Genomic DNA, 16538 nt, shown 5'->3' on the forward strand with positions numbered 1-16538 from the left:
TAATTTGGTACCTCAATCATTGCTATCACTTGCTTCCTAAGAATTCACAGAAAGTCATATTTTAAATATTATTCAACACAACTGTTTATCTATATACTTGTACAATTATGCAAGCAGAAATTAACTTTCATTGTAATTCTAATTGTATTTTAACAATATTGCAGGTATACCAAAGGACTATAATTTTAATTTCTTCTTTGGATTAGATTTATATCTGCAACTTTAATAATTTTGATAAATTTCCTAAATAAAAAAGACATTTGTAAGTCAAATTAAAAATCTGCTGAAACACATCAAATTATTAAATGTATCTAAATAAGGTATGGTTTTGAATTTGGACGAATGGTTTTAAAGTAGACAAAATAAGTATTTTTATTAATATCAATATTAAAATGCATAATATTTATCATTAAAATATCTAAGTTTCAATTAATGTTAATTACTATTTGATCTCAGAATTTTTGAGCTGGAAGGGACTATGGAGATTGTTTAATTCAAAGACTTCATTTTTAGATGGAAAAACTGAATCCTTGATCTTTTGAAGGCCTAATAGCCCAGACTGGAACCTAGTCTCCCAACTTGTCAGTCCAGTGTTCCTTTTATTTAAGCATGTAGGTATTTATTATAAACATCACATTAAGTGATCCTGGTGTCCGTTAATGTGGAAGTACTATGCAGAGGTAACATCACTCATTGGTCTAAGGAAGAAGCTACAAGTATCCAGGACCAGGAAATTGAATCCCAACTCCACTGTTGACTGGATGCTGTGAAGCAAGCCATTTAACTGCACTGTGCCTTCCTTTTCCTAATTAGAAAAATAAGGACTTGAGTAATTTAAACTTACCTACTTAAATTGGTTGTCGCAAGAAGTGGTAATAAAAATAACTCTAAAGCATACAGCATATCTAAGGGCAAACTAAATACTTAATAACAAAAAACTCATCTTAACTATATTTAAACCAAGGAGCAATAACCACTTGGAATCATAATTAGGAGGGAGTATATAGTAGCTATTGTGTGTCCGTATGACATCTGAAAAAGCGAATGCTGGGGGATAGCTAACAAGTTCAGTAGCTCCTAAGTTTTCCCAGTTTTTCGTAATCTATCTTTATGTTGACCTAAGCCATATAATACTTATCACTTGAGAACAAACTAGAACTCTATGATTTTTCCAATGCAACATTCATTCCTAAAGAGAGAGACCAGCTAATGAAGTACCTATAGTGTTGCTAATAGAATCTGAAGAATTTCCTATAGAACCATCCTGTAACTGATCTATGCAGAGCAGAAACCCTGCCAAATACTATTCCTAATAATGAAATATAGTCTGCTGGGTGGCATGTAAAATCGTCCAGCTTGAGCTGAAATTTGCGAACAAAAATTTATCAACCGGATTCTTTTGGATAAGAATAGATCTGGGGGGCCGGCCCGGTGGCACAAGCGGTTAAGTGCGCGCGCTCCGCTGCGGCAGCCCGGGTTTCGCAGGTTCGGATCCCGGGCGTGCACCGACGCACTGCTTGGCAAGCCATGCTGTGGCGGCGTCCCATATAAAAGTGGAGGAAGATGAGCATGAATGTTAGCCCAGGGACAGTCTTCCTCAGCAGAAAAAGAGGAGGATTGGCAGATGTTAGCACAGGGCTGGTCTCCTCACAAAAAAAAAAAAAAAAAAAAAAAAAAATAGATCTGGAAGGGATGGGATGAATAAATAAGTGGATTTTTAAAGTATTGTATAATACCAATTTTTGAAGAAAAAATGTGTACGATATGCATACAGAATAGTCTGAAAGAAAATACCCAGCGATGCTAATACTGGTCATTTCTAGGGAGTAGAATGTTTTTTAGTTTTTTTCTTTTTCTCCTTTGTGCTTATCGGTTTTGTTTGATTTTGAACATGGATTAATTTTGTTGTATATAAAAAAGGTTACTTTTAATGAAAAAAAATAATTTGCTTTAGTCTCTTGATAAGGTACTATTATGCCCACTTCAAACATGAAACAAGAAGGCTTGAAATGTTAAGTGGTGGGAGTGATAGAAATGGGAGTTAACACCAGGATTCTCGTGTCCTGATACTGGTTTTGGTTACTTCAGAGGGCCTGCAGAGAGGGAGAAAATCTGGGGAGGCCACTTCGATGTGGGCTTTCACACCTCGTAAGTGCTAAAGGGCAGAGTTGTACATGGTTTTCAACCATTCCTAAGCTCATACTTGGCATGCATTCTTTACCCACAGTTTTCATTTCTGGATTGTATGTCTCCGTCTTAAATTTAAACAAGCATTGCTTTCAGTGTTTAATTACAATTTAATGGAAATACTACTTGCATTCAAATTAGCTTTTAGTTTTCACATCATGAATGTGCATCCCAGTTATTGTGTCATTATAATCTCATGTTATAATGGCTTCATAATGCAAGTCCCTGCAGAGTTGAATTAGTAGTTTCCTATGGTAATCGCCCATCACTATAATATCATAATCACATAAGCACAGTCCCCCACATGCTTCCACCGCAATCATTTTGACATTGTAAGAGCATTTTAATAGTATTAGCATAGATTCTCCAGAGAAATCATCTCGTTGTCACTGCATTACCATATAAGATTAATTGTGATGGAGCCATGTTGTTATGATATGAAAGTTTAAAAAAAAAAGTGATACTCAGCAGTAAAGCATTTCTCTTCTCAAAAGGTCAGTGCATTTTGCAGTAAGGTTTGCCATACCACCCTTAACTGAATAGATGTCCTTTCATAAGATGTAAGTTTTTCGTTTTGGTTTGTTTTTCCTTTGTGTTTAGGAGTCACACAACAGTAATAAATGTAGTCAGTCCTTCTCTGTGGTACAGAAAGAAAAAGCAGACATGGTCCCTGTCTTCAAGGAGTTTACAATTTAATCAGGTTTACAACAAATTATATGTAGCATATTGGCAAACGCAATTAATACTCTTAGGATAAAGTACTCCGAAGTAACTGGCATTACATAGGGGTGAGAGAAAGCGAATAAGGTATTCCTGCAGAGAAAATGTTTGATAATTAACTAAAGGGTTAAACATATTAAACAGAAAGACTAGTTGGCAGAAATGGGGTGCATGTTGTCAGGGCTCATAAGTCTGGCTACTGTCTTTGTAGTCACTAACTCTGGGAAGAAGGAAGGCTGCCAAAGACACTAGTGGTGGACACAGCCACAGCCCCGCCCCAAGGAGGAAGCGAGAAGAACAGGTTATGGGCAGGAAACCTCTCCTCGGTACGTATCTCTACTGCTTTCAGTGCAGAGAGTGGAAGCCAGACCTTGTTCTTTATTTCTAAGAGAAGGATGAGCAGAGATGTTCTCTTGAAGCATCAGGTCAACGGCCAGAAAAAGGAAACTCCTGCTCAGAAAAGCACTGCCCAGCCCTCAATACTCTCCTTGGTTTGAAGCCACAGTGCAAAATGACTGTGTTGTGTCAGTGACAAATGGCACACACTGCAGAGACTGGCAGGGTATTGTGCTCATTTGAGGGGCCTCTAATCCTCTGGTACGCTCTGGGGACACCCCGGGAGAACTGCAAACAGATTATCATAACTCTCAAGGAATCCTCTCTGCTCAATGTTTAAGTGAGGACAGCGTCACAGCCAGCATCTGGCACCACCACTGGCCCATAGCGGGCATTCTATAAATGTTTAAGGATGGATGAGCAAATTAACATGACTGGAAAAATGCACCAGTTTCAGAGCTGCTGGGTCTGAAAACACAAGGAGCAGATTTGGAATAAGTCCTCTCCAGCAGCATTAACAGCAGAGGAATTAACAACTGGCGATGTCTCTTGTATTATTAAAGACTTGCTTGCCTTCTTGGTTATGGCAAATCACAGCATGCTGAGGGGTAATGATTGCTCATTTTCCCTTTCTCGACTTGTGTGGGCCTGGGAGATCTCAGTGCTCCTCCGTGGCTCAGTCTCTGAAAAGAAGTAATAACACTTTTTAAATTGGAACACAATGAGGATAAAGATCTGCTCTCTAAGTGCTCAAAGCTGCTTTCACCAACAAGCTGTGGGGCAATATAAACTCATTCCATAAACACAATGAGCTGTCCTTCCTTTAGAAAGTTATTTTTAATTTCACAGGTAAAGTCAATGGCACCTGCTATCCTAGTCTTCCTTTTGAGTTCCTGTTTAGGCATCACAGGAAACTAAACTCTCACTTCTTGGCCTATTCGTCCTACTAACTCATTTCATACATTTTTCATTATAAATTCATATCGAAACTTACTTTTATTACATGTGATTATCACTTTTTATTATCTGCTCTGTTATTAGACATACAGACTAAAAATCAAGAACTCAGGATGTTTGAATCCAACTGCAGTAAGAACAGAAATTTTATTTACTATGTAAAATGTATCTTGACACTGCTTAAAAAAAATACCTTGACACTACTCTCGTTCAAATGTACTAAAGGCAACAGAAATGATTCCTGATAATGTTCAAGAGGTTACTCTCTTATTTCATACAAACAATAGTAGCTACAAAATATCTTCAGTGCCACTAAAAATTAATGTTAACTTACTATATTTCAAAAATGGAAGAATGCACCCAGCTGAGACAACATAATGCTCTTATGAATATATCACTATTTCCCCAATAGGAAGAAAAGCTAGAACTTTACCAACTACATAATTACCAAGAAGTTGATATGCTAAAAGTCCATCTTTGGGCAAATCACTTAGACTGTGGGCCTCAGTTTTCTCATTAATAAAACAAAGGAGTTAAACAAGGTGATCTCGAAAGTTCCATCAGATACAAGCTGTATGATTCCATGTGAAGAGCCATTAAATAACCTCTAAACGACCACGGCCACAGCTCCCCATTAGTTCACCATGTTTCGATGTTAAATGAACGGCGAGACATGTGTAGTGGAAAATCAGGCAGAACATTTCTATCCGCGGAATGTGAAACCTGTTGATATCTCTCTCTACACTAATTCTTTTTCTGATCTCCCATCAGGGCAAACTACACTCTAACGAACCATATAATATTATTTATTTTACTATAAACTTCAGATTATCTAACAGATGAGTGAAAAAAAATACCTCACAACCCAGATTACTTTATTATCACTCTTTATACAGCTCATGAATAAAATAGAGGCACTAGTATAAAATAATGGTGGCTTCATTAGCCTTCAAATAAATGATGCTGATGGTCTCAGCAACTGAAAACTCTTGGCTATTTCCCAAATAACAGCTAAAACAATCCATTATCTATCTATGTACATGTGTGTGTACATATATATACAATATACATGTGTATCTATATGTATAGTTTCAACATTTTCTAATCATCACAATACAAGCACAGAAATTATTCTTAAAATTGTTTTGTGCCAACTTTACAACTAAGAATTATTTTATTCTTGGGGCCAGCCTGGTGGTGTAGTGGTTAAGTTCACGTGCCCTACTTCGGCGGCCTGGGGTTCGCAGGTTCAGATCCCAGGTGTGGACCTACACGCCGCTCATCAAGCCATGCTGTGGTGGCGTGTCCTACATACAAAACAGAGGAAGATGGGCACAGATGTTAGCTCAGGGCCAATCTCCCTCACAAAAAAAAAAAAAAAAAACTTTTACAATTCTGATTTGGGTTTTCAAAAAGCAAAAGAATTAAAAATTAATCCTTTTGACCTCACTGTATCAAGAATTAGTAGTAGTATTAGGTCCATGAAGTATTCCTAATGCTAAAAACTGTATATGTTCTTTTGCGTATTTTAAATCGAACAATTAAATGAAATTCCACTGACAAGAATATATAGAACTATATAGAATCTTCACGGAGATCATTTTAAACTTGGATCTCTTCGCTTGAGATATTTTGATCTTTCTACTGAAATACACTGATAGACAAAAAGCGAAAAGACAATGCCTGGGAGGAATGAAGAACGTCAAAATGGGGCACCGTACCCCATCTGCCGGAACCTTCTCCTTCCCCGTACACCCACCAGATCAAATATAGCTGTGAAGTCAAAGTCTCAATAATGTCACTACTTAAAACAGCAAATTCTTTTTTTTTTTTTTTTTTTAAATTTTTTGTTTATTGCAGTAACATTGGTTTATAACATTGTAAAAATTTCAGGTGTACATCATTGTACTTCTATTTCTGCATAGATTACATCATGTTCACCACCAAAATACTAATTACAACCCATCACCACACACATGTACCCAATTATCCCTTTCACCCTCCTCCCTCCCCCCTTCCCCTCTGGTAACCACCAATCCAATCTCTATCCCTATGTGTTTGTTTATTGTTGTTATTATCTACTACTTAATGAAGGAAATCATACGGTATTTGACCTTCTCCCTCTGACTTATTTCACTTTGCATCATGCCCTCAATGTCCATCCATGTTGTCACAAATGGCTGGATTTCATCGTTTCTTATGGCTGAGTAGTATTCCATTGTGTAGCAAATTCTTTACCTTTTATGCACTGAGGCTGCTCCAAAATATTTAGTTACACAGGAGAAAGAGGAGCACCGTGAAGACGTACCTTCCTGAATGATAATGGGGCAAGTTCAAAGCAACACAGAAGCAAAAGGGAATCTACGTCAGGCCTTAAACTTAGGCAGAGATGTGAGTGAGACTCACAGGCGAGGCCCAGGACGGTTCCTAATCCTGTGGAAGCTGGGAGAACTGGATTGGTACCAGACCTAACCGGCAGGAGGCAGGGATGGGGGTAACAGTCCTCAGAAATACTCTCAGAGGAGATCTTTTCTTGCCTAGTGTCATCCTGTAAAGATCCCTCCTGCAATAGTGGAGGACATTTTTATAGCAAGTATTGGGCAGAAGGCATTAGCCGGGCAGGGTACGTTGGAAGCAAGTGGCCTCTTCTTGACTTCCCATGTTAAATGGATTTGCACAGTGGCAAATGGAAAGTCTCTGGAGTTCAAGACTGAACTTGGAGAAAACGCAGCCTGGGAAGCTCTAGAACTGGTAGAAGCTGACTCACGAAGTGATAGACACGCCATACGCCAGGGAGTGATAAATAAAAACGTGTGTCAAATCATCTAGGTCAAAACTAGGAAAGACACTCTTTCCTGGGTAAGGGTTTCAACAACGGAGCGACTGGTCGTAAAAACCATTCTCTACTTACAGGTGTATTGTCTTATATATACATGCATATCTCATGATTCAGATTTAATCTGTCCCTGAAAATGGGATGGGAATCAAATTTTGCATTGCAGGAAGCTATATATTTCATTCATTTCTTCTTTTTAAAAAAACTTTATTTTATCTAAACTTTTTAATATGGACATTTTATTTTACTCATTTTATTTTATTTAAACTTTTTAATATGGACATTTTCCAAAGTTTACAAATGTACAGGGAATAGTATAATGAACTGCTGTGTATCCATCACCCAGCTCCAACAATAAATTCCAAGAAAAGTAGTTTTTAAAGGGAAAAATGTTTGGCAGCTCACTCAAAACTGCCAACGAATTATCGCAAATATTACTAACATACTCTTATATACCCAACATAACAATCCTCTAAGGATTTCTGGCTATTAATTAACTAGAAAATACATTTTTTTTTAGAATTAAAAAAGTACTATTATTCTATTCTGGAGGAACATTGTAAAGCTTTCCAGAACACTGTAGAGGTTTCCAGAATCAACTATTGTACGCATGGTAGACGTGGACGGGTAATGGTTAAACTGAGGTCTTTGATGCTTTCACATTCCCAATATTTCTTCAAATGTAAGAGCTTTTCTAGCTTCTTAGGCTCATCATCTCTCTTCAGAGACTCTTTCTGCTTTCTTAGATATTTTCAGCTGATAATATGGAGGCAATAATGCACAATACATTTAAACAAGGTGAGCACAAGATGTCACTCTCCAGGGTGAAGATCTGAGATAGGAGCACAGTGTACTCTATGTCCTGTTGCCCTTTTTGATGGCACAAGTACATGGACTAATCATAGCAAGTTTTTGATTCAGAGATGAAATTTTGGGTAAAAATATTTGTGAGTTGTTGCAAGGTATACTTGATTATATACATTTTACAGTTAACAGCTTAATAAACTATATAGAATTCATTTAATAAGGTTGCTTCAATTTTTATCTAATTACTTCAATGTTTTAAGTCACAAGCATAAAGCTCTCCTCCAAGTAATGTTAAGAAAAATTCCTTAACTGAGCGGATCCTCCAAGATTTGCAGTCATCACTTGGTTGCTCAAATTTGATAATCAAAGAAAATAACTCTAAAAATGGTAGTTTCCAGAGACCATGATTATTGTAGGTCAGTATTATGGGCTGAATTGTGTTCCCCAAAATTCATATGTTGAAGCCCTAACCTCCAGCACCTCAGAATGTGACTGTGTTTGGAGATAGGGTCTTTAAAGAGCTAATTATGTTAAAATGGGGTTTTTAGGGCAAGTCCTAACCCAATATGACTATTTTGTGTAGTTATATGAAGAAGAGATTAGGGCACAGATAACAGAGGGAAAACCATATGAGGACACAGGAGATGGCCGTCTGCAAGCCAAATAAAGAGGCCGCGTAAGAAGCCAAATCTACCGATACCTTGATCTTAGATGTCTAGCCTGCGGAATTAGGAAAAAATAAATTTCTGTTGTTTATGTCACCCAGCCTGTAATATTTTCTTATGGCAGCCCTAGCAAACTAATACAGTCAGTAATGGAGTTTGTCTAATTCAAGCTACAGAAGTGGCCTTTAATTACATGTAGGGGCTCTGGGTCTATAAAGTGAGTAGAAAATTCGTCAAAAGGGCTGACCAGGCATATGCAATTCAATCTAACCCTTTTTGACAAATTTTGATGACAATCAGGTGAGAGCTCAGTGCATGGACTCAGAGTAAATAAATCATTATTTCAGTTATTTGTCAGTGCTTAATAGGAAAGCTTGCTGAAAATCAGATCCCACACACAACATATGCAGAAGCTGTAGAATGTGAAATACCCCTGAAATGGAGGGTCCAGCTTTATATCGCCTCCAAATTTTTAGAGAACATGATTGCTAAAAATATAACTTTCAGATATTTAAGGAATGTCGTAGATGAGACATAGAAATGTGATGGTATAACGTGATAATTTTGAGAGTTGATGAAAACATTTTAAATATTTCAAAAATCAATACATATATAATTTTGAAAATAGTAAGCAATATTAAGAAAGACATCTTTGCCAGTATACAATAATACTGATGATTTTGTGGATGCAGTAGACTTTCAGTTACACAAAGGAGCATTAAATTAACAACAATGTTTACCAATATTCTCTTCAAAGTGCTTTTCAAACACTAAATAATTATCCAATTAAGCCACTGTAAGATAAGCTGTTATTACTCTGGATTTAGTGAAAAGGACTAATAATTACTATTTTAACAGTCTCTGTGAAGAAAGACTCAATGTTTACTGAACGCGACTGTGAGAACACCCCACCCTTTTAGTGAGTAGGGACCAGAAAAAACAAAAGGTTGATTAACTAAGTGAATTCAGGGGAAGACAGAGATGATTAAGAACTAAGAACCATGACCTGTGAAAAGAGAGAATTTAATATGCAGAGCGGAGACCAAAATAGGCAGAAGGCTATTTATGAATCCTGCCAATATTCAATGTTGCAGACTGACAATGGAGAATCTTCGGTCATGCCCTGAACAACATAATTCATCATGCTAGAGCTTGGGGCAGTCATGTCCAAGCAATTTATCATCATCATATCACTCGTCCGAGTAAGAGAGGGGGAGAACTTTGATTGTCAACCCCTAGGGAGAGTGGATTTATAGCCAGCATCCCTAAGAATGGAGCACAGCTCTGCCCAAAGCAAAATGCTCCCTGCTTTACTTCTGTGTTAAGTCAGGGCAAAAGAGTGGACACATTGCCTCCAGGATGTTGGGAGCAAAACCTAGGTCTGACACTCTTAGATCCGAAATAAGATAGCCAGGAAATCATACTGAAAATACCCTTGAAGCTGCTTTAAAACAATGAGTCAATGGTAAGTATGGATGATTCATTTCAAATGTCCTTTGGCGACAAAATAATTTCTGAAATGCATCCATGGATAACTACATTTGGCAAGAATTATCTCTTAACAATGAACCCATGAACATTCCTCTATATTGGAAAACTTGGAAGGATGCTGAAAATTTTTAAAAATTATATATAAATTATTTATTCACAGGCATACCTCATTTTATTGTGCTTCGCTTTATTGCACTTTGCAGATATTGCATTTTTTCCACGACTCTCCGTGAAAAAGATTACAACTTGCTGAAGGCTCAGATGATAGTTAGCATTTTTTAGCAACAGTATTTTTTTTTTTTTGCTGAGGATGATTCACCCTGAGTTAACATCTGTGCCAATCTTTGTCTATTTTGTATGTAGGTTGCCACCACAGCATGGCTGCCGATGAGTGGTGTAGGTCCCCGCCTGGGAACCGAACCCAGGCTGCTGAAGAGGAGCATACTGAACTTAACCACTAGGCCACGGGGCCAGCCCCAGAAATAAAGTATTTTTTAATTAAGGTATGTACATTGCTTTTTTAGACATAATGTTATTGCATACTTAATAGACTACAGAATAGTGTAAACATACTTTCATATGCACGGAGAAACCAAAAAATTCGTGTGACTCACTTTATTGTGATATTCGATTTATTGTGGTGGTCTGGACCTGAACCTGCAATATCTCCGAGGTAGGCCTGTATCTAAACACTATATATTTATTATATATATTTTATATATATATAGTTCTCTTCAAAATAAAAATGAGAGTCTTAATTCCCATCCCTTCTGAGCATTGAGCCTTTATGTATTATACACTTTAACACTGGCTGCCCTTACAGTGTGTAATTAAACATCTCAATGCCCTTTTGCCACCTTTGATTAAAATCATGACGCTGAGTTGAGCATTATGGAAACAAATACACCTGCTATCTCATCAACAGTCAGAGAAGAATCCGTCACAACAGCAGGCCTCCTACAGCATCTTCCCTCTTAGGCTCCCAAGGTGTCTGGTTCACTGGAAACCAGTAATCCCTGGAGGGTTGTGGCTCATGTCTTACCTGAGTATATTAGTCAGGAAAGGCTAAGTTATGCAGCATTAACAAACAAATCCCAAAATCTCGGATCTAAACACAACAAATGCTTATTGCAAGCTCACACTGTATGATAACACAGGGTGACAGGGATTTCTGCTCACTGTCCTCATTCCATAACCCAAACTGATAGAACAGCCACTATCTAGAAAGTTGGTGGTCACGGTGGCAGAGGGAAAGTGTGACAAACCTCTCACTGGCTCTTAAAGCTTCCACCTGGAAGTGATACATGTCACTCCACTCACATTTCATTGACCAAAGCAAGTCACATGGCCATGGGCCATACCTAACTGGAAGGGGACAGAGAAACGGATAACACTCGTGATTCCCAGGCTGAGCAGGCAGAGACATTTGTACCCAGGCAGATATTGCTTCCATGAAACAGGTAGTCAGAACCACAGAGCCAGTTTATGCCAGGTGGGCAGGTGGAAGCAGTATTTCATGTTTCTTCTTCCTTTATTTTTATTTTGAGAGAGGGATGTCTATGAATGAGAAGTCTTTTTTTTTTTTTAATGAAGGTCTTTTTAGAAAAACCTGGACCACTGAAAATAAGTTATAAAGAGCAGCTAAAGAAAACAGAACGAGGCCACATTGGTGTATGAAAAACATATTCAACAACCATCTCAGGTCCTCCTGGAACAGTGAAGTTCACAGGGCTGTGGAACAGGACACAGTTTCATCAGGAATTCTCAGCATTGTTACCATATGGTTCACTGGGTTATTTAAGACATTTGAGGAGAAGACTCCTCATATGGTAACACTTTAAAGCATGTGGAAGCAAGGATGGGCATTTTCCAAGTTCAGTAGCTCTCCTGTGTTATACAGTTCACTATTTTGTCTCCAAGCTTAATTCCAAGAGCAACCTCTAGAATCCTCACATAGGGGTTCTCTACCTATATGATCCCAGGGCTCTTATGGCCAAGCCCCAGGCCCAGAGGGCACTGAGTACAGGCGCATAGACCTCTCAAGACTCTAAATGTTCTATCTGTATATGGGCTCTCTTGTTCTCTGCTCCTAGCTGGGTCAAACTTTACTCACACTTCGAATTGTATTAAATTGCATTTTTTCAGAAATTCTTTTCATTTCAGCCTTATTCAAGGTATTTTCTGCCCTTCATGGGGAAGGGGAAACTTGTCCAGTGCAACCTATCTTGTAGTTAAGTCACCCCCAGAATACACATCGTCCTGATTCTCCTTCTGCCTCACTGGCCATCCTCCTTTGCTGGCTCCTTCTCCACTGACCTCTAAATGTTGGGCTCTTAGGGACTGAGTCCAGTGTCCTCTTCCCTTGTCTATCTATTTTCTCTCCCTGGGTCCCCTTATATATTTCCAACAGCTTCATATATCATGATGAATGGCTTCCAAATAATTATCTGCAGTCCAGATCTCTCCTGTGAGCTACAGTATAATATACCCAACAGCCTATATGACATCTCCCCTGGGACATCTCATAGACCTTGTGGTAGGCAACCTATACTATGGCCTCCCCCCTGCCCCGGTATTCACACCCCCATGTAGTTCCCTCCTACACTGCACAAGGGTTGGTCTGTGTGACCAACAGCATACAGCAGAAGTGATGGTATGCCATTTCTAGACATCACATTCTAAAAAGACGATGGCTTCCATCTTAGGTTGTCTTTCTCCCTTGGAACATTTCTCTGGGGGAAGCCGTGTCAGGAACAGCTCTATGGGGAGGTCTGTACTGTAAGGAACTGAAGTCTCTGGCTAACAGCCAACTGAAGTCTGTCAACAGCCATGTGAAAGAGCAAAGAAGCAGATCTTACAGCCCCAGTTCAAGCCTTGAGATGACTAGCCCTGGCTGACTCCTTTACTGTAACATCATGAGAGACCCTGGGCCAGAACCACCCAACCATGCCATGCCCAAACTTCAGACCCACAGACACTGTGAGATAATATTTGTCGGTTTAATATGCTAAATGTTAGGGTAACTTTTTTAATGTAGTGATAGATAACAATCCATACATCACAGATTTAATGTGCACCAAATAGAACTTTCGATCTCCCCTACCCCAATTCCCAATCTGTTCTTTCCCTAGGCTTCCTCTTCTTCTTAATTGACATCGACATCTGCCCAGTTTCTAAGCCAGCATATTGAGAATCATCTTTGGTTTCTCCTTTTCTTTCACTGCCACATCCAATTCATCAGCAAGTTCTAGGGAGTCAAAATCCAAGACATTTATTAAATCCATTCATACTACAAAACGTATTAAGAGCCCACTTTGCATAAGTCACAGCATCAGGTGCTGGAGAAACAGCAGTAAACAAAACATGTGAACCCTGCCCTCACATAATAGACATTCTTATGGGAGGGAGTAAATAACTTACAAATAAAATATACAGTATGTCATGTTAGACTAGGTAGTATGGAGGAAAGCTAAAGTAAATAGGAGAATGGGGAATGCCAAGGTGTTCGAGGGGTGTTCAAATGTTATTTTAAATAGAGTTGTCAGAAAGGCCTCACTGATAAAGGGACATTTGAAAAATCCACATTCTCTGCCTCTACTGTCACTGCCCTAGCCTGAGCCACCATCACCTTTTGTTTGGGCTTCGTCATAGCCTACTTCATGTCACTCCTCTGCCTACAACCCATCAGTGGCTTCCCACTGCTATTAGATGAAATTCTAGAGCCCTCACCAGGCTTCACAAAACCCTGCATGACCTGGTCCCAGCCTGTGTCTCCAACTTCATCTGGAACCTATCACCCAAGCTCCAGCCACAAAGACCTTCTGGCAATTTCTAGAGGATGCCAGGTTCTTTCATGCCTCCTTTGCCCTTGCACATCCCATTGCAAGCAACGAACATAGCTAGGTCCTTCTCATCCTTTTAAATCAGAAGACCTTGGGAAGGCTTCCTTTTCACCACCATATCCAAAATGCCCCTCCACACCCTCTCCATTTTTCTTTAGTACAGCCCTCTGTTGACAATTTGCAGCTGTTTGTTAATTAATTTGTTTGCTGGTTCCTTCTTTGTTTCCTCAGGCCCCTCTGCCTCCCACCTGAGTATAAACTCCAAGGGGCTAGAGTCCTCATCTGTCCTGTTCTTCATTGTAGCTGCAGTGAGTCCAGGTATACAATACACACTTATTGAGTGAATAAACCGGCCCTTCCTGACCACCCTGTAATTTTAAATCCGAATGTGACTAAAAATATCACTAAATCATAAAAGCAGAATCTTATCTTCACAAATCTATAGATTTTTAGATGTAGTAGAGACCAAGAGATCAATTACCTTTATGTGCCTAGAAAAGATGAGTAACTTGTGCAAAGTCACAGAGCTCGAACAGAACCAGAATGAGGTTCCACTCATGGGTCCTCAGAGGTCTTTAAACCAGCAACCTCTCTTACTGCCCTATCTACCAGTTTACTCTTAGTCCCTGTTGGACACAGCACACTTGTGACAAACTAAGTACTGGCGGCTAAGGGGTAAGAGCACAGGTTTTGGAGTTCGAAAGACATAGCTTTTTTTCTTAATTTTCCTGTGGTGTGGTCTCACCCTTCTGTGCCTTACCTTCCTCCTCTGTAACATGAGAATACCTCATAGGGCTGTGGAGAGGATTAAATCAGAGTGCACGGGGCTCAGAGACAACCCCTGGTGACTGGCTTTTACTAACTGTCAAAAAATATAGGCTGGGGCATTCCTGTTATGATTCTAAGATCAAGGAATGGAAATAAAATGTATTTTGCTCTTTTATTCCACAAATCTATATGACATACATTTTAGTCACTTTTACAACAATAAAGCAACATCTAGCCTCCACAAATGAAAACATGACTTAATAAAGTAGCACTTTGTGAACTTTGTGTTTGAATTATCATCTTTAAAATTAAGTTGCTATCTTGCTAACAACAGTCAGCAAACCGATCTTTTTCTCTGCAGTGTGCATTGAGATTTCTTTTTGAAGGGGGTTGGTTATTTCTGGAATTACATCAGGCCTTAGGATAACTGCTGTACCTGCTATTGTCTATGTAAAATAAAATGTAACTGGCTAAGTAGGTGTCATAAGTCTTAGAGCTCTTTTCTTCCTGACGTTCATTCTATATAACAATGAATGTGATAATTCCTTAGGATAGGAGTAAACTCGTCAGTTTCCTCCACTGTGTCAGTGATTTAAGGACGAACGGACTCGTGTTTTTACACAAGGCGGAAGTTCTCATGTGTAAACGTGTAACTGCACCTGAGGTGCCTTCACAAATTTCACCACTTCGCGCCTGTAAATCCCATGCGCCCGTCCATAGGGAAGGCGCGCCTAAGTGTGTTTGGAATATATTTGTGATAGAAGAACCAAGAAAAACGGTAAAATAAAGAGCAAAGCCGAGGCCAAGGCTTAGAGGTGTGGTTTCAAAGCTTATTAAAGGAGAACCAGCATGGAAGAGACGCGCCCCACCCCAGCACAGCTGCCCGACGACGACCCGGAGCATTTCTGTCGAGCATCAGAGCTCGGGCCACGCGGGGCCCTCGGGCCTCTCGGCCTCGGGTTGCAAGTGAGGCTTCGCCGGACCAGACTTCGGGGCAGCCAGTTCCACGCCCAGGCCAGCCCCCTAGGCCTCGCGCGGCCTCACGATCCCCGTCTTGGCAGCGTCCCCAGCAACTGGGGAAAGGCTCGCCAAAGCGCGGGCTGATTTAAACCTCCCTCCCCAGGGCGGGCCTGCGCGGAGCTCCCCGCAGGATCAACGCGCAGAGCTCGGCCGCCGCAGCTCCCCGCGTGGGACCCCACCTTCCTACCCGGCCTACAGCTCCCGCGCCCGCTCCGGCTCCCGGACGCCTTCCTCCGCTCGCTGCGCGCCGCCTTCTCCCCCGGGACCCGCAGGGCAACTTCCCGGCGCGTAACTTCTCCCCACGCCCCTCCCTCTTCACCCTCCCGTCTAGTCTTCTCCCCGCCCCTGCGTCCCTGGGCCCAGTCCCGCGGCCCCGCCCCGCCCACCCCGACCTGAGGCCACGCCCACCTCGGCCCGGCCACGCCCCACCCAGGTCCTGGCCCACGCCCAGCAGGCGCCTGTCGGGGCCCGCCCTCGCCTTAGAACACGCTCAGTGGGCTCCTGCCAGGCGTCGCTCTGGACTCTCGGCCACGCCCAGGGGCCCCTGCCCCGCCCCGCCCGCCTCCAGGCCGAGTCTGGGCTCCAGCCTGCAGGCGGCCTGGCCTACCCCTGAGCCTGCAGCAGGCTTGTAGCTGCAGGATCCGCTCAGCGGCTGGGCTGGGAGCCCACTTCCTCTGCGCAAGGGTCTGTTGTAGATACCCTCCAGATATCCAGGAAGGAGAGGTTTCTCATCTTTCTCTAGTTCGGCTGAGTCGAAAGGATCAGGGGCTCCAAGAGGAAAGCAGCAGCTGCGTTTTCCCCAGATCCCAGTTCTCCTCCATAGAAAAGCCTGGAACATGGAGGCTTGAGTAGCTATTTTAGTTTTCTCCAACGATAAGAAATCAGAGGGGGTGCACTAGCAATTTGTTG

At 40.9% G+C, this 16538-nt stretch overlaps 1 protein-coding gene across 1 annotated transcript in view; it reads right to left on the reverse strand.

The window, feature by feature from the left end:
- Window positions 1-15921, reverse strand: part of PTER (phosphotriesterase related) — a 62560-nt gene extending 46639 nt beyond the window's left edge. Inside the window, exon 1 of the mRNA XM_004425335.3 lies at window positions 15817-15921. The gene's annotated coding sequence lies outside the window, so the exon portion shown is untranslated. The remainder of the gene's footprint in view (window positions 1-15816) is intronic.
- Window positions 15922-16538: the final 617 nt, after the last annotated feature.

This window comes from Ceratotherium simum, chromosome 32, assembly GCF_057802395.1.
Source record: "Ceratotherium simum simum isolate JZ-2026a chromosome 32, ASM5780239v1, whole genome shotgun sequence".
NCBI classification, from domain to species: Eukaryota; Metazoa; Chordata; class Mammalia; order Perissodactyla; family Rhinocerotidae; genus Ceratotherium; species Ceratotherium simum.